At 42.5% G+C, this 23,272-nt stretch overlaps 1 long non-coding RNA gene across 2 annotated transcripts; it reads left to right on the top strand.

Moving 5' to 3' along the window:
- The first annotated feature begins 59 nt into the window (after nucleotides 1-59).
- On the top strand, nucleotides 60-10,806 carry LOC128843031 (uncharacterized). 2 transcript variants are annotated; one of them, XR_008446166.1, is made up of 3 exons: nucleotides 60-272; nucleotides 8,258-8,455; nucleotides 8,739-10,806. It is a non-coding gene; the product is annotated as an uncharacterized LOC128843031 (long non-coding RNA). The 2 variants fall into 2 exon arrangements; XR_008446167.1 differs by having other exon boundaries at nucleotides 69-272; nucleotides 8,346-8,455.
- The last annotated feature ends 12,466 nt before the right edge of the window (nucleotides 10,807-23,272 follow it).

Genomic DNA, 23,272 nt, shown 5'->3' with positions numbered 1-23,272 from the left:
GGCTCAAATTGTACGCAATGCATTGTGGGAAGAGCGACGACACTCACTCCCCTCTCCCAATCCAGCACCGTGCTGACATCGACACCTTAGACCCGCCCCCTGCCCACGCACTGACGGACATTCGTTCCCAGGCAGAGCTGGGTGGAGCCAGGGCTGGGCTACCACGTAGGGGTGAAAACTCCTCCTCAGAGCGTCGTATTAACCGTTTGGAATGTTCCATCGGCTGGCGTCCCCCGCCCGCCCGGGTGTGGTACCGCCCTGAGGTGAAAGGGGTGAGCGCCCGCCTGCATGTTCAGGGTTGTGTGTTCGGGGGGGCTACGTCCCTTCCCCAAGTGGGCCCGGGTTTAGTACGGGGATCTGCTCCCTCCACCCCCCCCGGAGCCCCGGGTTCAGTCCTGGGGATTTGCTCCCTCCCGCCCCCCCACGGAGCCCCGGGTTCAGTACCGGGATCTGCTCCCTCCGCCCCCCGCGGGACACGGATTCAGTGCGGGCTACGCCCCCTCCCCCCACGGGGCCCAGTGTTCAATAGGGAGCTATGGCCCTTCCCCCCCACGGGCCTCGGGGGCTGTACAGCGGATACTCCCTCTCCCCCTCCGGGACCTGGGCAGAAGTACGGGGGATACGCCCCCTTCCCCCGCGAGGCCCCGGGGGCAGTACGGCGACACGCCCCCTTTTCTCTCCCCCCACGGGGCCTCGGGAGGGGAGCGGTACGGGGGATACGCCCCCTCGCCACACGGAGCCCCGGGGGTAGTACGGAGATACGCCGCCACCTTCCCTCTCCCCATATGGGGCCTCTGGAGCGGTACGGGGATACGCCCCCCACCGCAACGCCGGGTTGAGTACGGAGATACGCCACTTCCCACCACGGGGCAGTAGGCGGAGACGCCCCCCTCCCCTCCTGCCCACAGGGTCCCCATTTCATTATGGGGCTAGGACCCCGTGTTTAATATGGGGGTGCTCCCTTTCTCCGCAGGGCCCCATGTTCAGTACGGGGATACCCCCATTCCCCTGCCAGACCTCCTGTTCAATATGGGACTGTGTCCCCCCATTACCCCATGTAAAGTTGAGGGATATGGTCTGCCTCCCAGAGGGCCCAGGTCCCTGTGTACAAGCTAGGGAGACATCCACTACTCCTCGCAGGTCCTTGTGTTGAATATTGGGGTGTGTGCTCCTTCCACATTATAGACCCCATGTTCAGTATGGGGATACTCCCTTTGCCCCCATAGCAACCCGCAGTTCAATAAGCAGATGTGCCACCCCATCTACTCCTTCATGATCAATACAGGGATATGCCCCCCCTTCACAGGGACCATATTTAGGCACCTGAAGATCAGAAAATAATTCTGCTTAAGTGCTGATTTCAGAGTACCCACAAATTCTGTAAAAGTCCATGGAAGCTCCATGTTCTCAGCACCTTTAAAAATCAGGTATCAGAGGGGTAGCCGTTAGTCTGTTTTTATGGTTTCAAAATTGTGTATAAGTTTTGACAGTTGGGGGTCTTTCGTGAGATTAATTAATTAAGTAAATTTCTGGGGCTGGATCCTTAATACAGAAATGCAGCCTGCAGAAACTACAAGTCACAACATGCATTGCTTCATACTGATTCTAGCAGCTCGGCCGCAGTTGAATGCTAGAAATCTGCAGTCCTTCTGAGACGCTAAGTGGTGCTCAGAATGAGGGCATGTCTACACTGGCAGAGTTACAATGCCGGCCGTTACAGCGCCGCTCAGAGAGTGCTGAAGGGAAACTGCTGTTATGTTTTCACACTGTCAGCTGCCTGCGCAATAGCGTGTTCACACTTGTGGCACTTGCAGCAGTATTCGAAGCGGTGCACTCTGGGCAGCTATCCCACAGCGCATCTCTTTCTCTTCTGCCGCTAAGACTTGTGGGAAGGTGTAGAGGGTCGCAGGGCATCCTGGGTCTTGTCCCAATGACCCGTGATGCATTGTTTCGCATCCCAGAAATCCCCGTGCTTCCATCCGCATTTGGCGCCACAGTTTGTGTACTGTGCCTCCCGCCTCTTCGGGCTGCAGGAATGGATCCCGAACTGTTGACCAGTATGCTGTTCGCTCTGACCAACAAGTCACGAGTGGCAGCAGAGTTATTCCTTAAACTACAAAGGCAAGAGGAGTCTGACATTGATCTTGCCACGCATAGTAGCTACGACACGAGATTGCTTGTGGCATTCACGGAAGTGCTGACCACAGTGAAACGCTGCTTTTGGGCTTGGGAACAAGCACTGAGTGGTGGAATCACATCGTGATGCACGTCTGGGATGACGAGCAGTGGCTGCAGAACTTTTGGATGAGGAAGGCCACATTCATGGGACTGTATGATGAGCTTGCCCCAGCCCTGTGGTGCAAGGACACGAGAATGAGAACAGAGCTGCATTTGGAGAAGCGTGTGGCGATTGCACTGTGGAAGCTAGCTACTCCAGACTGCTACCGATGGGTCGCTAAGCAGTTCAGAGTGGGAAAGTCTACCATTGGACTTGTGTTGATGGAAGTGTGCAGGGCCATTAATCGTATCCTGCTCCGAAAGACCATGACTCGGGGCAACGTGCATGACATTGTAGATGGCTTTGCAGAAATGGGCTTCCCTAACTGCGGAGGGGTGATAGATGGCATGCATGTTCCAGTTCTGGCACCAGACCACCTAGCCACTGAGTACATTAATCGCAAGGAATATTTCTTAATTGTTCTCCAGGTGCTTGTGGATCACCATGGGCGTTTCACAGACATTAACGCAGGCTGGTCCAGAAAGGTGCATGAGTAGAAGATTATAGTAGGGGAAGCTGAAATGCCCATTGTGATCCTGGGAGACCCCGCCTACCCCTTAATTCCGTGGCTTATGAAGCCATACATGGGGCAACTTGACAGTAGCAAGGAGCGGTTCAACAACAGGCTGAGCAAGTGCAGAATGACTATTGAGTGTGCTTTTGGCCATTTAAAATCCCGCTGGTGCTGCCTCTATGGGAAGCTGGACCTGGCCGATGACAATATTCCTATGCTTATAGCCATGTGCTGTACGCTTCATAATATTTGTGAAGGGAATGGTGAAAACTTCACTCAGGGCTGGACCGCAGAGGCCCAGTGCCTAAAGGCTGAGTTCGAACAGTCAGAGACCAGGGCTATAAGAAGGGCACAGCACGACGCCATAAGGATCAGGAATGCCTTGAGGCAGCAATTTGAAGCTGAAAGCCACTAATATTTGTTGATATGCTCGGGAGTGCAGTGCTTGTAATGCTAGGAGGTGATTGGTGCAGAAGATGCAATATGTGGTTTAACATAATTGTATGTTGTTTTGCAGTGCTCTTTTTGCTTTCAAGTAATAGAATAAAGATTGCTTTCAAACACAATTATTTTATTAAAAGACAACAGCCGAAGGAGAGAGTCAAACAAAAAAAAAACCACATCAGCTGTGAGGGGGTGGGGAAAGGGAAGGTCCCAGGAGGAGGAGGGGTCCCAGGATGGCTAAAGGTTTGTGTATGTCCAGGGATCATATCCAGCCTTCTCCTTTGGAGTACAATGCAGTGGGTATGGTATTTCAACAGGGCCAAACTGCAGAGGGATGGGTGTTGAGTGCAGTGGGTAGTGGGAGTCTGCAGTGCTGGACTGTGGGGGGGCGGGAAGGAATGGAATGACACGGATATAGACTGGAGCCAGGAGGTTGATAAGAGTATGTTGACGGTGTTGGGGGGGGTGCATGGGAAAGAGTTTTGCGACAGCGGCTGCAGAAGGATGGGCGTAAAGCTGCTCGGTTTGAAGAACTAGTATCGCTTGGAGCGTATCTGCTTGGCTCTCCATAACCTTTAAGAGCCACTCCATGGCTTCATTCTGGCGTACCTCATTCTCCTTTTGGTCCCTCTTCTTGCTGTCCCGCCACTCCTTCAATTTCTGTTTCTCGGCAGTGGAGTGCATCATAACATCACGCAGAAAGTCCTCTTTAGTTCTTGGCCACTTTCTAATTCTGCGCAGCCATTCAGCTGCCAATAACAAAGAGGGAGGCTGGGCTCCCAAGGTCATCTCTGTGAAGTTTAAATGTAACATTTTACAGAAGCAGGATTGTTTGCAACACAGAGAACACTGATTCAATGATTTAAAACACAGCCAGTACTCACACACCTAACGCTAACCAGGCAAGCACAAATGAGCCACAAGACCCCAAAAATGGTGAGTAGCCAAAATGGTGAGTAGCCGCAGGGGTAGGGTAAATCACTCTTCCTGGACTCTGCTGTATACTGGGCACGTGGCTTTTGGAGAGAGCCAGCACTGTAGGGTGGGGCCTGATAATCATTCCTGTCCCCACACTTTCCACAGGATGTGATCATTATGGAAGCTATCTCGCTGCTGAGGGTGAGCACGGTCTTCTCCAAGCCTGCGTCTTCCGCCCTGGCCCCTATGCGGCTTGCCTGTGTGCAGCAATGGTCGTCCCCACATCGTGACGGCACACTGGCGTGGGAAAGTTACTGTTAATGGGGGCAAGAAACAAAGCAGTTCTGCTGAAGAACCTGCAGCAGTGGATTGCCCAGTATCTCCACAAGAGTTTCCTGGAGAGGGAGTCAATTAACAGCCTGTTCTGCTGCTCAGACTAGGCATGTGATGGGAGACAAGCCTGCAACCCTCCTGCCCCCAGCAACTCACTTCAGCAATTCCCAAAATCAAAGCCACTTACCAGGTGCCTCCTCTCCTGTTTGTGCTTCACCAAGATCTGACAGTTGTGACTGGCAAGCCTCCTCTGGGGTAGAAAAGAGCTCCTGGCTGCATGCATCTCTGACCTCCGAGTCATCCTCTGCCTCTGGGTTCCCCTCCCACTCCACATCTTTGTCCAAGATTTCCTCCTCCTGGCTCGGTCCACTTTCAACTGGCATGCGAGCCACTGAAGTATCCACAGTGGTCTTCGCAGTGGAGGTGGGGTTGCCACCAAGTATCATGTCCAGCTCTTTGTAAAACCGGCAGCTCTTGGGCGCAGCGCTGGAGTGGTGGTTTTCCTCCCACGCCTTGGTGGTAGGCGTTCTGCAGCTCCTTCACTTTCACCCGGCAGTGTGTCCTGGTCATGGCGTCTTTCTGTCATGCATCGTGAAATCTGTGCATAGGTGTCATAATTCCTACAGCTGGAGCACTGGACAGCCGCCTCTCCCCAAATGCTGATGAGGTCCACCCGCTCGTCATTACTCCAAGTGGGGGATCACGTGGTGCGTGGAGCAGGCAAGGCCACCTGGAAAGATGTGCTGAGACCACTGTACACATCACCGAGCAAACAGGAAGGGGACTTTCAAATTTCCAAAGGAATTTATGGGGTGGAGATGACAGTTGGTCACCTGAGGGCAGGGCAATAGAGTTCAAACCGATGACCAGAGAGGCATTGTGCGACACCTCCTGGAGGCCATTCGCGGCACTGTAATCGACCACGGTGTCTACACTGGCACCGTAGTGCTATAGCCCCGGAACAGAAAGCGAGACGTCTCTTGTTATGGTGGTTTTTTTACAGCACTACAACTGCGCAGTTTCTGTGCACTAAGTGGCTTGGCAGTGTGTACACCTCAGGAGTTACAGCACAGAAAACTGCTTTACTGCGCAGAATCTTGCCAGTGTAGACAAGGCCTGAGACAGAGCATTTTATGTTGTCTGTCATCTTGTTGGGTGGCACCTTTGTGTTAAAGACGAGAGCACCTACATAAGACCATACCTCTATGTTAAAAACAAGATGGGTCCAGTTCAGCCTATCCTCTTTGGGATGATTTTTAAAGCTGCTTTTGATTATTGACTTCGGTAGGATTTGTGGATGCTCAACATTTCTGAAAATCAAACCACTTGTATTTAGGTTCCTAATTATGGATTTAGAAGCCTAACTTCAGGGACCCAGATTTGAACATTTGGGGCACTCTTCCAAACATGTTGCTCATTTGGGGTGATGTACACTCATTTTTGATTAAGGAAGTTTTAAAAGTATTTTCCTCTGATGATAATGTTTCAGTGAGACATTTCATTCATGAGTTCCCTATTCATGATATTTTTAAATCTCCTTCATTCAGACTGTTAAATATTGTCAGCTCCTTGAATATCATAGAATATGTTCCTGGATGCCAAAATCCAGTCACATTTGTGCTATTTCGGTACTCTTGCTTCAAGATTAAATCAAGAAGTACAAAGGAAACCACAGAAAACAAAATATTTAGCTGAACTTTTCTGAAAATGTTAAAACGTTCAATTTGAATTTTTTACAAAGGTTTAAATATAGGGTAGACTGATTTAAATCAAAGTGATTTACATCATCAGTTTTAATCATGATTTAAAAAAGCAAGCAGGAAACCTTGATTTAAATAATCAATTTTAATCATGTTTTGCATTTGGAGTTTTTAGTTATTTTTCTAAAGAAAGCTTTGATTCTGGTATTTGGTAACAATTCAAATATCTGGATTTGCAATTCTGCACTGTCTGGTACTTCTTTTTGATAACCAGGAGGATACAGTAAATCAAAAACAGTTATTTGAGCAATTATATACAGTAGAACCTCAGAGTTACGAATACCTTGGGAATGGAGGTTGTTCGTAACTCTAAACAAAACATTATGGTTGTTCTTTCAAAAGTGGGCAACTGAACATTGACTTAATGTAGCTTTGAAACTTTAATATGCAGAAGAAAAAATACATAAAAAAATCGGATTTTGAGGAAAAAACGTATCTAAAGATAAGAACATAAGAGTGGCCGTACTGGCTTAGACCAAAGGTCCATCCAGCCCAGTATCCTGTCTACCGACCGTGGCCAATACCAGGTGCCCCAGAGGGAGTGAACCTACCAGGTAATGATCAAGTGATCTCTCTCCTGCCGTCCATCACCACCCTTTGACAAACAGAGGCTAGAGATACCATTCCTTATCCATCCTGGCTAATAGCCATTAATGGACTTAACCTCCATGATTTTATCCAGTTCTCTTTTAAGCCCTGTTATAGTCCTAGCCTTCACAATCTCCTCAGGCAAGGAGTTCCACAAGTTGACTGTGCGCTGTGTGAAGAAGAATTTCCTTTTATTTGTTTTAAACCTGCTGCTCATTAATTTCATTTGGTGGCCCCTAATTCTTATATTATGGGAACAAGTAAATAACTTTTCCTTATTCACTTTCTCCACCTCACTCATGATTTTATATTCCTCTTATCATATCCTCCCTTAGTCTCCTCTTTTCCAAGCTGAAAAGTCCTAGCCTCTTTAATCTCTCCTCATATGGGACCCATTCCAAACCCCTAATCATTTTAGTTGCCCTTCTCTGAACCTTTTCTTTTTCTTTTTAATTAAGATAGATACATTATAGCTCAAAGTTATCTCATCATGGAATAGGGATTATAAATTCTAATTCTATAGTATGAGACAATATATTCATGTAATGTTTAAGAAAATTTTGTAAATAAGTTCCAGTAGTTCATGGATTAGAGACCCAATTTTATGGGGTTCCAGCGGCTTCTGTATACATTATTTAGGTCAGTGTGGTTCTCAAAGCCGGTCCACCGCTTGTTCGGGAAAGCCCCTGCCGGGCCGGGCCAGTTTGTTTACCTACTGCGTCCGCAGGTTCACCCGATCGCGGCTCCCACTGCGGTTCACCGCTCCAAGACAATGGGGGCTGCAGGAAGCGGCGCGGGCCGACGGACTTGCTGGCTGCCCTTCTCGTAGCCCCCATTGGCCTGGAGCGGCGAACCACGGCCAGTGGGAGCCACAATCGGCCGAACCTGCGGACACAGCAGGTAAACAAACTGGCCCGGCCCAGCAGGGGCTTTCCCTGAACAAGCAGCAGACCGGCTTTGAGAACCACTGATTTAGGTTAATCTTTCTATCCAATATCTACCAAATGGGACTCAGTCTAGAAGATACCATCAGAGATGCTTATTTTTGCAGTTCTCAGACTGTGAATTTGTGTCTCCAGAGATAATATGCTTGTTAACAGCAAAAATGTTTTTAAATAAATAAATAATATATAGAGGGGAGAAATAACAGACCTCAACTCTATTGTCCCTCTGCAAATTTGTGTACACAGAGTCATTCCCTTACCTCTCTCTAAAAGTGCAAAGTTTCAAAAAGTTCAATGAATAGAAGATTGTTGGGGGTGGAATAGATTTGGACAAGGAGAAGAAGTCTGGAGATAAATGTGAGAAGGGAGAGACAGGCAGCAGAAACAAAAGTGAAACTGTTTGAGCAGCATATTCCAGAAGTCTTGTGGTCTTTCTGAGTGTAGCCTACATTGATTTGAGATGCTATTCTCTCACTAGAAGGGAAAACTTATAATGGCAGCAGGCTGTAAAAGAGACGCAGTTTGGGAATATTTTAATGAAGTTCCTCTACCTGTGGGTAAAACAGGCATGCATGCAGACAGTGCAACAAAGAAATGCAAGGCCTGGTTGCCCGAATAAAACTACATCATGAGAAGTGATATGAAAGGAACATGTTTGAACATGCAGGATCTTCAGGTTGGTAAACTTTTTTATTTCATACTTCTTTCTTAAGGACTACCTGTCTTCTTTCTGGATTATTATTGAATTATCATGTTTGAGCAAAAAATATAGTTGTTATTCTATGATACTATCATTTTAGATACAGTTGTGATAAAAAATAAATAGCTGAAATAGGCAGATCTTCCTTTTACAATTTCACCTTTAAAGTAGTACTGAGTGTCAGTGAATGCAATGAATAATACTAAATGAGCAGTATGGTAATAATAATTAAATAACTGCATTGACTTATTTTGTTTAGGAGAATCCATCCTCAACATACAGGATGAGGACTATCCACCTTCAATATCACCATCATTTTCTATAGTTTCAGAGTTATCTACCAATGACAGTGTTTCAGTCACATCATGTATTTCACATAGCCACAGTATATCACCTGTATCAAAAAGAAAAAAAAAATCTCCATCATCCAGAAACAACCAGAGATAAATTGTGATAAGAACCAGCAGATTACAAAAAAAGGAAATTGATGAAAAAATTGCCCGGTTTGTTTATGCAACAAACTCTCCTTTCTGTATGATTGAGAACCCACAGTTCAATAACATGGTTCAATCATTAAGACCGGGATACAGTCCACCCAACAGAGCAGATGTCGCAGGCAAATTGCTGGATAAAGTGTATGAAAGAGAAATTGAGCAGTGTGCAAAAGATCTAGAGGGTGAAATTGTTAACCTGAGTCTTGATGGGTGGAGCAGTGTCCACAATGATCCTGTTGTACGTGCTTGTGTGACAACAGAAGAAGGGAATGTCTTCCTTACAGAAACAATTGATACATCAGGAAATGCACACAGCTATAACAAACTGTGAAAAAATATTCAAATGTCTGGTATGCAGCTTGATCACAGACAATGCTGCAAATGTATCCAAGATGAGAAGAAATTATTTAGAAGAGAGTCCCAAGCTAATAACATATGGTTGCAGTGCTCATTTGATGCACCTCCTAGCCAAAGACTTCAGTGTTCCAGAAATAAAGGCTAATGTTAGAATTGCAAAATACTTCCATAACAACCACTTTGCAGCAGCTGCTCTGAAGAAATTGGGAGGAACCAAGCTAACTCTCCCACAAGACATGCGATGGAACTCAGTAGTGGACTGTTTTGTGTACTATATCAAGAACTGGCCTAATCTGATGACAGTTTGTGAACAAAATAATGAAAAAATAGATGGCACGGTCACAGCCGAAGTTCTCAACATTGGGCTTAAGAGAAATGTTGAACTCATGCTGAGTACCCTGAAGCCTATTTCTGTAGCCTTGAACAAAATGCAGGGAAATGGCTGTTTTATTACTGACACTGTTGAAATTTGGAAGGAACTGACTGAGATCTTAAAAAGAGAAATATGCAATGAAAGAGTTAAATTAAACAACCATTAAAAAAACAAATGGGACAAGCACTATCTCCAGCTCATTTTCTTGCAAATAGTCTCAATACTTGGTACCAGGGTCAAACCTTAACTGCTGAAGAAGAGGAGTTGGCTATAACATGGACATCCAGCAATCATCTCTCCATAATGCCAACTATAATAAACTTTCAGAGTTACAGATGACCCATTCAAGAAATATATGTTTGCTGATGATGTTTTAAAGAAAGTCACACCAGTGAACTGGTGGAAGTCACTTAAGCACTTGGATTCAGAGACTATTGAAGTGATAGTCTCACTTTTAACAGCAGTAGCTTCTTCTGCCAGTGTAGAAATAATATTTTCTTCCTTTGGACTAATTCGTTCCAAATTGAGAAATCGTTTGGGACCTGAAAAAGCAGGAAAGCTTGTTTTTCTTTTCCAGATTATGAACAAACAGGAAAATGAAGTTGAAGACGACTGAGTTAGCTGCAGAAGCCAATATTTTAAGTTTCTCATGTTGACTTGTCTGACATAGTTGATTTAATTTTTTTTTTTAAATATTTCATTTAACTATTTTAGTTATAAGCAATTTTAACAAAAACAAACCTGATTTTAAAAAACTTGAATGTTTAACTAAATTAAACAAATCATATGCTTGTTTTCTTAAAATATTCTATGTTTGCTGTTGAAGAAAAAAATCCAGAATACATAACATTGTTGTTTTAGTTAAATAAAACAATTTAAATGTCTGTCTGGTGATGTCCTCCTCCTAATACAGCATGGCAAGAAAATCCTCCAAATATTAATTATTAACCTGTTGAATTGGATGTAGTTCACCTGTCAATGACTTCATAAATATCTGCTTCAGTTACCTTTGGTAAATGAAAAAACCAAACAATTATTCATTTTCTGATACAGCTGTAAAGCTAATCTGAAAAGTTTTCAAAATAAATCACTTTTAAAATGTATAGTGTGTACCTTCTAAAAATGAAACCTACATCTATCTCTGACTTGGGAAGAATATGTATTAAGGTTATAACAACCAACAAGAACTCACTTTTATGTAGAAATCCATGATTAAATAGAATCTTCCTGACTAGTGATTTAAATCATGATTTAAATCAAATCCCCCCTGTCAGAAACACACTATAGGGCTCCCAGTCAAGGCTCTGGGGGCCCTTGACATATGTTTAAAAGCCTCATATATAATAGGATTTTACAATATCTAGACAGATTAAGGCATCAGCACTTCTGCTTCCCCCCACCCAGCCAAATTTCAACTAATCACTGTCCAGCAGACCAAAATGACTAATCATGTGTACCACATTTTCTGGTCAGTCAGAACTTACAATGTTTCAGCCCTTTGAATAAATGGGCTTTGCAACATGTCCATCAACAAATTTGAGCTGGGGAGAGTAATCTAAGGAAAAGGGGTCATCAATCCAAAAAAAGTTTCCATTTTCATCTGAGGGAAAACCAGCTTGATCACATTGCAGATCTCAATTGTGGTACAGTGGCATGTGGAGAGAGGCAGTTTCCCAGGCAGGTTACAGGTCATTTGGGGCTTCATAAGTCAAAAGCAACATGATGGGGTGATATTCTTCTCTCTACTACCATTCAGAAAGTGAACAGAATAGTTTAGGTGATGCTCCATTAGCAGGACAAGGTTTGAACTGGTAGAATCAAAATGTTCCATAACATTTGGAAAAGAGAGTTTGGGTGTGGCCAGCACTCCTAATTGAAGAAAAGAACTGCTCTCAAGGAATCCCTCTGAAGGTAAAGATTTAGGGTCTTCACTAGCAACATTAAAGCACTGCCACGGCAGCGTTTTAACATGGCTGTGTAGTTGTGGCACCACAAGATATTTTTTTACACCCCTGAAAGCGAGAAAGTTGCAGTTGTGTAAAGTGGCAGTGTAGAGAAGGCCTTAATAGGGGGGAAGGGATAGCTCAGTGGTTTGAGCATTGGCCTGCTAAACCCAGGGTTGTGAGTTCAATCCTTGAGGGATTTACCCCACTTAGGGATCTGGGGTAAAATCAGTACTTGGTCCTGCTAGTGAAGGCAGGGGTTGGACTCAATGACCTTTCAAGGTCCCTTCCAGTTCTAGGAGATAGGATATCTCCATTAATTTAATATTTACTCAAAACTTTGCAACCTAAATACTAGGCCTGACTACATATGAATGTTATTCTGGTAGGGAAGGGTGTGAATTGAAAGCAGAATAACTATTCCTGAATATCTCCATGAGTAAAAAAGCTGTAGGAATGGGATGTACTACTTTTCATGGCAGTGAGGTAAATTTACATAGCTGGAATACACGGTAGTGTGTTACAAGGTTTTATTGGCATATGTTTGAAGTTGACTTTAGAAGTAGCAAAGTGATGAGTAAATTAGCTTGAATAAATTCTAAAAAAAAACCTTTATACTGCAGCACTCCATCATGGATTTTGTATATGCCAAATATTATGCATAAAAATATTTGAGTGTTAAAAAATTAATTAATGCTACTTTTTCATATTGCTTTACCTGTAAAGCCAGGTGATTGTGGGTCCAAATGCAAAAATCTCAGGAAGAGACTAAATTATGTTTAATGTATATAATTCAGGATCTTCTAAAATGACCAGTGTCATCTTCTTGAGACATCAGTTGCAGTATTAAAGCCTGATATTTCATGTTCTAAGAGGTATAGAAACAAAAGCATTATACCACTGCCAAAATAGATTCTTGACTTTCTAATGCTACAAAGTACCCACTTCAAGCCCCGGTGGGTCATGAGACACTGAACTTTGAAGCTGTCACTGGTCCAGGACTAATTACTGCTTGTCCTGCAAGTCGGCTCAGTGTTATTTGGGGAGGAGGATGAAATTCCTTATTTGATGGGGAATGGATGAAGAAGGGAACATTTATTTGACAAGCTAGTTTTTTTTTTTTTTTAATGGCAGCTATTTGAAACTACTTGGATGTTTTGAATATTAGAAGTAGTCACAACAGTGGTGGATTAGAAAGCAGAGGGAAAGTCAAGTAGCTAAACATGTTTGATAACGTTATTTATCATATGGCTCTGCAGTTTATAACATGGATACCAAGGAGGTCAGAAGGAAATTTGTTGATTTTTTTCAGGTTAGCTTGAGAGCTCTCCTCAATGAAAGGTATTAGGGTTTGAGGTTGTTTATAGGCAGTCAGGGTAATGAGCAGTGTGGAATAGTTCTTCACATCTTTATTTAGCATATCCTAAGGCAGAGTAAAAGCCTTTTAGGCATAGAAGTGAAATAGGCTCACAGAGCTTCTTATGTCACTGTTAGTTGGGCTTTGAGTGTGGCTTGTGCCAACTGGTCTGTTTGGCACAGGACATCTATGAACGATGGTGACCTTTGAAGGAAGTTTCAGGTAGGGGGCATGTAGTGGCCAGTATGTCAGTGATTAAGGATAGGAAGTTGTACAGATCTGAAATCACTTTGGTACACTGTGGCACATTTAAAAAATATTCAGATTGCAGGCATTTGAGCATTTTTCTCACATATAACCCTGGCCAGTTATGGTAAAACGCTTCTGATTAACAATAAATCTTATGGGGTAATAGTGCTCATAAGAACAATGTCCTAATCCGCAAGACAGATAAGTATTACATTTACAAATGGATACCAGAACACAAGAATGAGACAATATAACGAATGCTCTGAAATGAGTTAGACTGCTTGCAGTATCTTTTCCTTAGTGTATGCAGGTGGCAGGTGACCAGGATGCATCACCAAATTTGGTCTGCTAGTTAGATCATTAGCTTCCCTGGCTTGGACCGGTAGTGATGTGGAATGCAAAGTGAACACTTGTCCATGCCATCCGCTTGCAGAGTAAGGTTCTGTATTCATCATGGGTCAGGATGGCATAATCTGGCTTTAAATAAGTTATTTGAATCTATCAAAAATTGGTATCTTTGAAGTTGTCTCTATTCTACAAAAATATAAAATTTGTCAGTTAACTACATTTGTTCATTATTATCATTATTTACATAATATGGTATTTGTACCTGTTACTTCACAGATAAATAACATGCTAAACAAAAAACCAAAGTCCCTGCCCCAAAAAGAGAACAATCTAAAGGCACAAATGGATACAGTTATAGCTAGCAAAGTGTGGTGTGGAAGTTAATGCTGATGAGTCTAATGGAATAGACGGGCTCTTAGAAATGATTGGAAGGAGAAAAGGAATCCATAAATTTATAAGTTAGTTGGAGTTCACTGTTACCAGATGGGACAGCATTGTTCAACATTAACTATTGCACAGTAGGCTTCCAGATTGGGAGAACAGATTTTCCGCCCCCCAACACATTATTTCAGAATAGAAAATTCTTTCTTTCTTTCTTTCTTTCTTTCTTTCTTGTAATTTTGATGTCATTATTATAACACTGGTATAGCGCATAGTTTAACATATGTGAGTACTTGTTTGCAGAGTAGAGCTGGCTTTTGGTTTATATAGGCTTGAAATTTAAAGTATCAAAGATGTATTCCTGCCTTTGTACCCAATAATACTTACACACCAGAACATCCAACTCATTTCTCACTGGCACTGCGTAAAATATATTGGCATTTAGTGTTAGGAAATCCCAAATCCTGGATTGAAAGAGTTAATCACTAACCACTCCATTCATGAATAGTGTTTACACAGGGATTTTGATGTAACTTGAAACACCGTGTAATGAGCCACTTTCAAGCAAGCTATAGTTAATGAGTGTTCATCAGCATGGGTTATTTGACTGAAATTTTGTGTAGCCCAAGGGAGGGGGAGGGGAACTTGATAAGGGATGGAAAACTAGGGGAAGGATGAGGAACCAGAATGAACAAGACACACTGATTCATTAACAAAACAGAAAGGTTTCTAAAAAGTCAAGTATAAAAGTTGCTTCAGCCCCAGGGTAGGTTGGCTGAAACATACACAAATAACCCATACAATGGCCTTGGCAGTGTTACAGGGATAATATTTTTGCAAGGTTGAACTATTACTGAACAATGTTCTAGTATATTGGGCACAAGCATACTGGTACTTTTATTCAATGTCAAGCAAATATGTATTCCTTTTTTGTTTTGAACAAAAATATCTGCCAGGGTCAGTGAAAAGAACATCCCACATAACTCATGTTTGAGTTCTTTTATGTGTACCCAACATATCGATGTAGTACAGAACCCTCTGCCTATGCTGCATATGCCCAGGTATGTTTTTGTGGAATCCCTCTACAAGGCTTCAGTATCAGTGAATTATTAGTGACTTTCTGCACCAGTATTTCTTCCTCTTGAGTACTGAAAGTACTTTTCTGTATTTTAACAGATGCAGATCTCATTCATTGCTCTCATGCAGACAAGTATATCTAACAACTGAGGAGGCTGAGACAGCAAAAGTGCCACCATCAGTGTAGCAAGACTACAGTGAAGCAATTCACCAGTAATATACCATGAAGACAGCCTGCTTCCCTCTGTTGAGGACTAGTAAAAGTTGTTTCAGTTAATTAATACAGTGCTAAAGTATTGTTTGTTTACTAATATGTTAATATATTATTACTAATATATTAAGATGCCTAATAGTAACATTTATGACTAGCTAGCGGTTTTCAAGACAGTGTTTTACAACATATCAAAGAGAATCAGGCTGTCACATTTTTTCCCCAAAATGCAATGGACTGATACATAGGACTGCAGGGTTCATTTTTGTGGCTTTAGGATGATAACTGAGGAAGATCAATAGTGTGGGAAGGCAGCATGGTCTGTAGGCTACTGGACTGAGAATCAGTGGGAGTAGGATTTCACCTCTGGTTTCTAGGCCCAGCTCTGCTATTAATTGGCAGTGTGACCTTGGACAAATCACTTCCCCCTATATGTCTCTCTTACTCTTCCCACCATTTGTCTGGTCTCTTCAGACAGTAGCTCTTTAGGGCAGGGACTATCTTTTACTACTTGTTTGAACAGGCTAGAACAATGGACCCGCAATTTCAGTTGGTCAAAATAACAGAAAATTGATAAGCAACTTATTTGTATTACATTTGAGCATAATTTTGGGAGTTAATAAAAGGCAGCTTCCATATATATGAATTTAGCTATATCACTGTGATATTTTGAGGGTGTCCTTTCTTGCAGATGAGTTCTGTATCAAGATCTTAAGCAAAGAGCTGAAAATGAAAACCAAGCAGCTATAGCAGAATGTCTTTCCTTCCAATGGACAAATATACATGTTCCAATTTATTAAACTAAGGGTGCAAGAAATGTGAAAATTCTTGCCAAATACTTGTTGTGTTTTCCTTGATTGAAAATACAACAGGTATTTGTTGTAGAGCCAGTAATTTAGAGTTGGAGTAAAAGTTCACACAAGGATGAGATGCTGTGGTGGTCTAAATATCATATTGTACGAGTCAGCTTAAATTTTAAACAGCAAAATAAAGGACTAGAATATGTAGGAGAAGAAAATGAATTACAGGCTACAGATTGTTTAGAGGTGGGGGCAGAAAACAGAACAAAGCAATTTAAAAAAATGGAATTAGTTACTTGAATGGCTAGTTTGGATTTTTGCATTTATAAAGACCACACTAGTATAAAGAGAACCAGCCAATAGCAGCTGGTGTGTTGATTTTCAGGCTTTGCTGAAAATCTCACGTGTCTTAAGCATGCCACTTTCCCTTTACATGACCCTGACAAAATTGTTCTAATTGTCTTTGTGATGTTCTTGTTTTCTTTGTAGAAATAGGCATTCAATAAAGAAACTCCCAAACAATGTGAAAAGAATTATGTTCAACAACAAAACAACAGATGGAAACATTCATGCATATGGAAACGTATACTTAAAGTGCAAATGGGAAAGAGTAAATGTTATGAGGTCTCATCTACTGTTCTGATTCTGACTCAACTAAAGTCAGTAGCAAAACTCATTAAATTTCAATGGGAGCTGTGTTTTTCTTAAACAAGGCATGTCAACCTCTATCTGGAACATTTGTACAGATAAGTGAACAAGTCTTTAGTTTAATATGCTCTTCTATGTGCTTGTTTCTTTATACTTACCCCATATTATTTTGTGCTGCTTCTGTTCCAGCTGTTTGACTGTAAGCTCTCTGGGGCAGGATTTTTTTTCTCTGTTCAGCACACTCTGTTGGAAAGCATTGTACACATCTAAGGCACTATATAAATGATTAAGACAAATAGTAGCATGATGTGTACCAATTTCATAAATACTGATGTTTCAGCAGTATGTTTTGTAATAGCCTAGTAATTTTTAATTATTTTTGGGCTGTATGAGCCCGTCTGTTTTTTATCTGTTTGGTTTGGCTGCTCTCATTTACATAATTGTCTCATTAGGGCATAGACTTCAGAGTCTGCCAGAATTCATACAATGTGAATAAATGTTTTGTTTTCCACTTCATCGTGAACCATATGCAATTTTAGAGGCAGAAGAACCTAAATTAGTACAGAAGAAAAGTCAAATCTGAGCAGTAAGTCCAGTATGATTTTGCCTTATGTTATTGATGCTGGGCAGATTTTTACTTAGGAGGAGATTATAACAAGTTTTGGGAATACATCCTCTAATAATTCCCATAATACTGTACCCTGGCTCCAATTGAGGTCAGTGGCAAAATTCCAGTTGACTTCAGCAGGAGCAGGATGAGATCCTTTGTTAATTAGCTACCTGTATATACTATATCAGGGGGCCAGGCGATTTGTTGTCTCAGCACATCTCTGAGAAGCCTCTGCTTCAGATTTAAAGTCTGGAAGTGAAATAGAACTGTGCTTCCCTATCAGATCCTCCAGGGAAGGGGGACAGTGGTACTACACCTATCCCACCCCTGAGGTGAACGGCTCCACTAGTGCAGCCATTCTAACACAGCATTCTGTGGGTGCAGGGGTTGTAAATTTCAAAATCTGTCTTGGAATTTGGGAACTTGTTCTGATTAATCAGATTAAGTTATACCAACATGGGGTCTCTTGGTCACATTACATCAAAATCTCACATTTCTGCTACTATGTGTACTGATGCCCACAGTGGAGTTCCTACTTGAGTCTTCAAATTTAATTTTGAATGTTATTCGTGGAACAGAGTTAGTTTCAGTCTAAAGTATTTAAACATCAGCAAATAAAACAGTGTTACCTGTCTTTTCTGTTGGGTCCATTTGTCAGAACATCTAACAGCTTTTAAGATCAGAATATTTATTTAAAAAATTGGAAAGCAGTAAAAGTTTAAGGACGCAGCTAAAGATTAATGAATTTTAAGGGTTTTTTCATTTTGATTAATAAATATCTCAGTTTACAGCATATTTGGCATTCCAATCTTGTGATCAAATGGAATCCAGTTCAGATTTTGTTTAACTGTTGTTAAAAGAACAATACAGTTTCAGATATTTTTCATAGAGATCAGTGACATATTCATTTTCACATGTAAATGTTCCAAGTTAATATTGATTTAAAGTATATTGAAGCTATAATGACAAGAGCTAAGAAAATCAATTATTTCTGGTAGATTTTATAGATTTTACAAATTCCTCAGTTTGGGAGCAATGTATTATGATGGAAGATCTCACCAATTCACAGCAGGATAATTTCTGATATCTGTGTGTTGCTCCCTGATGCTAATTATTCTTTTCATTTCTTTGCACCATAAGTACTAACTTCATTCTGTACTATGAATTGTTATCAATTATTATTCATATTTTCCACAAGTTGATTTGATTACATTCATTCCTCGGAGTTCGTAAGTAAAAGAAATGGTCAGGGTAGTTTGTTCGTTTGTTTTTAAATTAATATAGGATGTCTTCAGAGCAAAAAGAAAATTTTCACTAGTCTCTGTTAACTAGTCAGGTAGTTTAAATAACCTAGGGCCTGATCTTGCAAACCTTTACATATACCTGAGTAAATCATTGAAATCAATGGTTTGCACAACTGAGTTCCTAGATTGTAGGTCCTTGCATAACTTTTGGAGCATAATAATAAGTTTAGATGGCAATGTGGAAGAGAAGTGTTGTTTGCTTTAAATGTCAGAGGATAGTAGGATAATGGTGGCATAATTATAATTTTTAAAAAATCTTTAGAAATCACCTTTAATTGTCCTTCTGAAGGAACTGACCTAATCATTTGATGGTGATGTGTTTGCTGAACAACTGTGGCTTGCAGAAAATCCACTTGGTCACAAATGTAAGACATCCAGGTTCAAAGGTAGCCCTGTATGTGTTTCTCTGATATTTTACTTGTATACACAGTACGTTTTCTTCCCCTTTTTACTTGATGAGCATATAAGAATTACAACTAGATAAATAGAGTTGTGTGGGAACTGCTATATATTTAGGTACTGGGTATTTTTCTGGCAATTCTACTGCTACTATCTCCTATAGGATACAGGTTAGTCAGACTGTCATTGATCTCTTTGCTTTTTCATGGAAAATGTATGGCATAATATTTATTTTGCAGTATCTGTTACATTTCTGCAAGCACACATATTTTGTACCTGATAGAGAATTTGGTGTATATTTTCGTTCCAATCTGATGCCTATAAACAGAAAAGCTTCCAGTACCTGCCTTCCTGTGAGCTTTTGACATAGTTAATATCTATACCTCTCAAGATACCATTCAGATATTACAGAAGTGAGGGAATTTGCTTGTATGGGGTTTCTGTACTAACAGGCACTAGATAGAATTGGAAAAATATAAACCTAGATTTCTGATCACATAGGGCCCAATTTTTCCACTCTTACTCATGTTGTAGTATTTGTGTAAGTAGTCCCATTGAAGTCAATAAAATCAAATACATCAGTGGGATTGGAAGACTATTAAACAAGACTAAGAATGGTAGAATTAGGCCCATAATAGATGTTTATTGTACTCTGCATTTTGTAAACAGTGGAATGGTTTCCATGGTACTTGATTTCTTAAAGACATTTTTCAAAGGATGAGTAAGATTTGTGGGCCACCAGCACTATTAAGATAGGATTTACAAAAACATTTAAAAATCTAATGTCAGTATTGATATCTTCTAAGCCAATCAAGTTATAGATCTGTGGATGTATAGTTCAGGTTTCTGTGCCAGGCTAATAACATAAAGCAAATTGTGAGCTGGACCACCTGATTTCAGAGGGCTGTCTGGTCAAGGTTACCTTTATCTGAGCTAGGGTGCTGCAGTTTGAGGGATTTAATACTTGTAAGAATGCAGAGATAAACAGTGGAAATTTTCTTGCTTCTCAGAGCAAACTGATGAAACCGTTGAAAATTTAGTTCTGGATGAAATGAAGACTATCACAACATTTTTAAGACCACTACTGATATTTCCAGAATAATTACCTATCTCAAGGCAAGCCTACCCATGGGCTTCCAAACTTCTAACACTCAGCAGAGAAACTGGGTGTTTAGTTAATGGGATTGTCTTGAAGCTCTTAAATAATGTTGAAAAGCCAGTAGGTATATGTAGTAGTTCCGGGGTGGGGCTCGTCCCTTCCTGGGGCGCCTGGAAGCCAGGCCGCCCCGCTACAAAGGGAATAACAGTTCTGAGCTCAGGCCCTTTGGGCAGGGGCTGAGCACCCAATTAACAGTCCTGAGCTCAGGCCCTTATGCAGGGGCTGAGCACACAATTAACAGTCCTGAGCTCAGGCCCTTATGCAGGGGCTGAGCACACAATTACAGTCCTGAGCTCAGGCCCTTTGTGCAGGGGCTGAGCAGACAATTAACAGTTCTGAGCTCAGGCCCTTGTGCAGGGGCTGAGCAGACAATGAACAGTTTAGAGCTCAGGCCCTTATGCAGGGGCTGAGCACACAATTAACAGTTCTGAGCTCAGGCCCTTATGTAGGGGCTGAGCAGACAATTAACAGTTCTGAGCTCAGGCCCTTTGGGCAGGGGCTGGGTCAGTTTGGGTTAGCCCAGGCCCTAGGTCAGGGCAGGGCAGCCAACGGATAGTCTGTCAGGGGCCCAGGCCCCTTGGACAAGGAGGAGGAGAGACTGCCACCCGGCGCGGGGTGGCAGGGGGGAAACACAGGCCCGCCCACTCCACTGTGTTCCAGCCCGGGGCCCTATCCGCAGCAGTCCGTCTGCCGCGCAGTCAGTGGGGATCCTGACCGCAACACACTGACATGGGTTCGGGGTCTGCTATCCCCGGGCCACTTCCCATCTCCTCCTCCATGGGTACCTGCTCCTCCTGAGTTCCGTCTGCTGGGTCACAGATCATGGGCTCCTCCGGGCCCCGAGCACCAGGTAGGTCTGTCACTCCCTCTGGGCCCTCGGCGGGGAGAAGCTCAGACTGCTCCTCAGGATACCGGGCTCTCGGCAGGCTCGGCCAGTCCTCCTCAGGGTACCGGGCTCTCGGCAGGCTCGGCCAGTCCTCCTCAGGATACCGGGCTCTCGGCCGGCTCGGCCAGTCCTCCTCTGGGTACCGGGCTCTCGGCAGGCTCAGGTCCGCGGGAGCTCGGGCACCAGTGTCTGTCCTCTCCCGCTGCCGGCCAGCTACTGAGCGCTGGGGCCTGGCCTTTATACTTCCTGTCCCGCCCCTTGACTTCCGGGGGGCGGGGACAGGCCGCGGTGGCTCCGCCCACTCTGGCGGCTTTTCTGGCTCATCCCTTCCTGGGGCGCCTGGAAGCCAGGCCGCCCCGCTACAGTATACTTTACAAAGGTGATGGCATATCAAGCAACATTTTAATGTGTAAATGGATAATGATTTTCTCAATTATAAACAAGTCCTTTATGGTTAAGTACTAGCTTCATGAGTTTTGTGAGTTTATAGCATAAAGATATTACTCTTCAGTCCCCAAGCTTTTGAAAATAATTGTAGGTGACATACACAGAGCTGTCATCCAGAAGAGGAGCTGGGGCCCCATTAGGCAGAAGACAATTGTAAACAGAGGTCATAACACTCCTTCTCCTACAAAGAGATACCAATTTTATTTCAGACAGAAGTACCTCAGTCTTCCTTTCCTGGTGTTCGGTATGAATCTGATTAAACCTGCACCAAACTAGCAGACAGGATATAGAATAACAGTATCACTTTGCACCAAACACCAGCAGGAGCAGAATCAAGAAAGTGGGTATAGTGTAGATGTGAAAATATACACAGTTGCAGATACAAAAGCATCATAGTTAGACCCTCAGCTTCGTCCTGAAGGAGGACCCAACTGTAATGTCATTAGCGAATCTGACCTGTGCAATGCACAGTTACAGGACAGTAGATGGGCATGTCTCATCTCCCCATGCTACAACTGGACCAAATGGCATCAGAATGTCAGTGAAGACAGCAGAAAGCAAAGAGCAACAGCTGCATCAGAAGCACAAGTTTGGGCTGGTGCCAACTCTGAGGATATGATGCTATGGCCAGTGGGCAAGGCTTCTTGCACTTATAGGACCAGATAATTTGCACTTTTGGGGAGAAATGTCTTTCTCTTCTTTCATGATAGTACCAACCCTACTGCTGCCACTGCTAGTGATCCTAACCTTCTTCATCTTGTGAGAAATGCCTTTGATACCACAACAGAATTCTTAAGGTGAAGTTCTGCACATTACAAGGTGACTCTTGAGTGGCTTGATCCAAAGCCCTCTGAAGTCAATGGGAGCCTTTCTATTCACTTCAGTGGGCTTTTTGATCAAGAATGGCATTGTAGGGGTCCAGGTTTATTGTTTCTCAATGATTTCAGACCCAATCTGATCAGTTCACAAGTAAAAAGGGCACTTGTGCATCATCACCATCAGACATTGCCAATTAATTCGTACCAAAGTCTTTCAGTCACATTAATTAATTTCATCCCTTTTCTGTGTGAATTGTTTGCAAACTGATTTTGATTTTTAAGAATTTCTTCTTTCTTTAAAGTTATTTGATTAATATTTAATGCAAACAAATTGCAGACTATGCATTGCTTCCAAAATGATCCCTGCATTTATTTGTTATTCATTATTTGATATTGCTGCTATGCGATTGGCAACTTTAGCCACATGCTATTGTTTTTGTCCCTACTTCAGTTGGCTACAACAGTAATAAAAAAGCAAGTGTCCATTTAAGTTTCTGGGCCTTTGAGTCTCTCCTGGGGAAATGAGGAACTGTTTATGGAGTTAGGAGATGCTAGCAAGGCAGGAGTTTAGGACTTTTAAAACCCTTTCCTTTCTGAACCACGTAGGCCAAGCTTTGCCTGAAACATCATTGCTAGAAAAATCATACTGTTTTAATAATAGGCTGGAGTGAAATTAGACCCTTGGTTGGCTTATTTAATTGTCTCTGTGATAGGGCTCTGGCCTATTGCTTTGGGAACACCATCCAGTCCCCATTGTGCTATGTTGTTGTTTACTGGATTGCAATATTTCATATAATGTATATATAAAGTGCATATATTGAATTTACTGGACTCTAATTTTCTGTTACCTACCACCATTCACTACAGTCATTGTCTCAGACAAAATGGTAATTATGGGTGGGCATATGTGCACAGTCCTAGTTGGGAAATCC

The sequence above is a fragment of the Malaclemys terrapin genome, chromosome 9 (assembly GCF_027887155.1).
Source record: "Malaclemys terrapin pileata isolate rMalTer1 chromosome 9, rMalTer1.hap1, whole genome shotgun sequence".
NCBI classification, from domain to species: Eukaryota; Metazoa; Chordata; order Testudines; family Emydidae; genus Malaclemys; species Malaclemys terrapin.
This window is presented reverse-complemented; position numbering and strand designations above follow the sequence as displayed.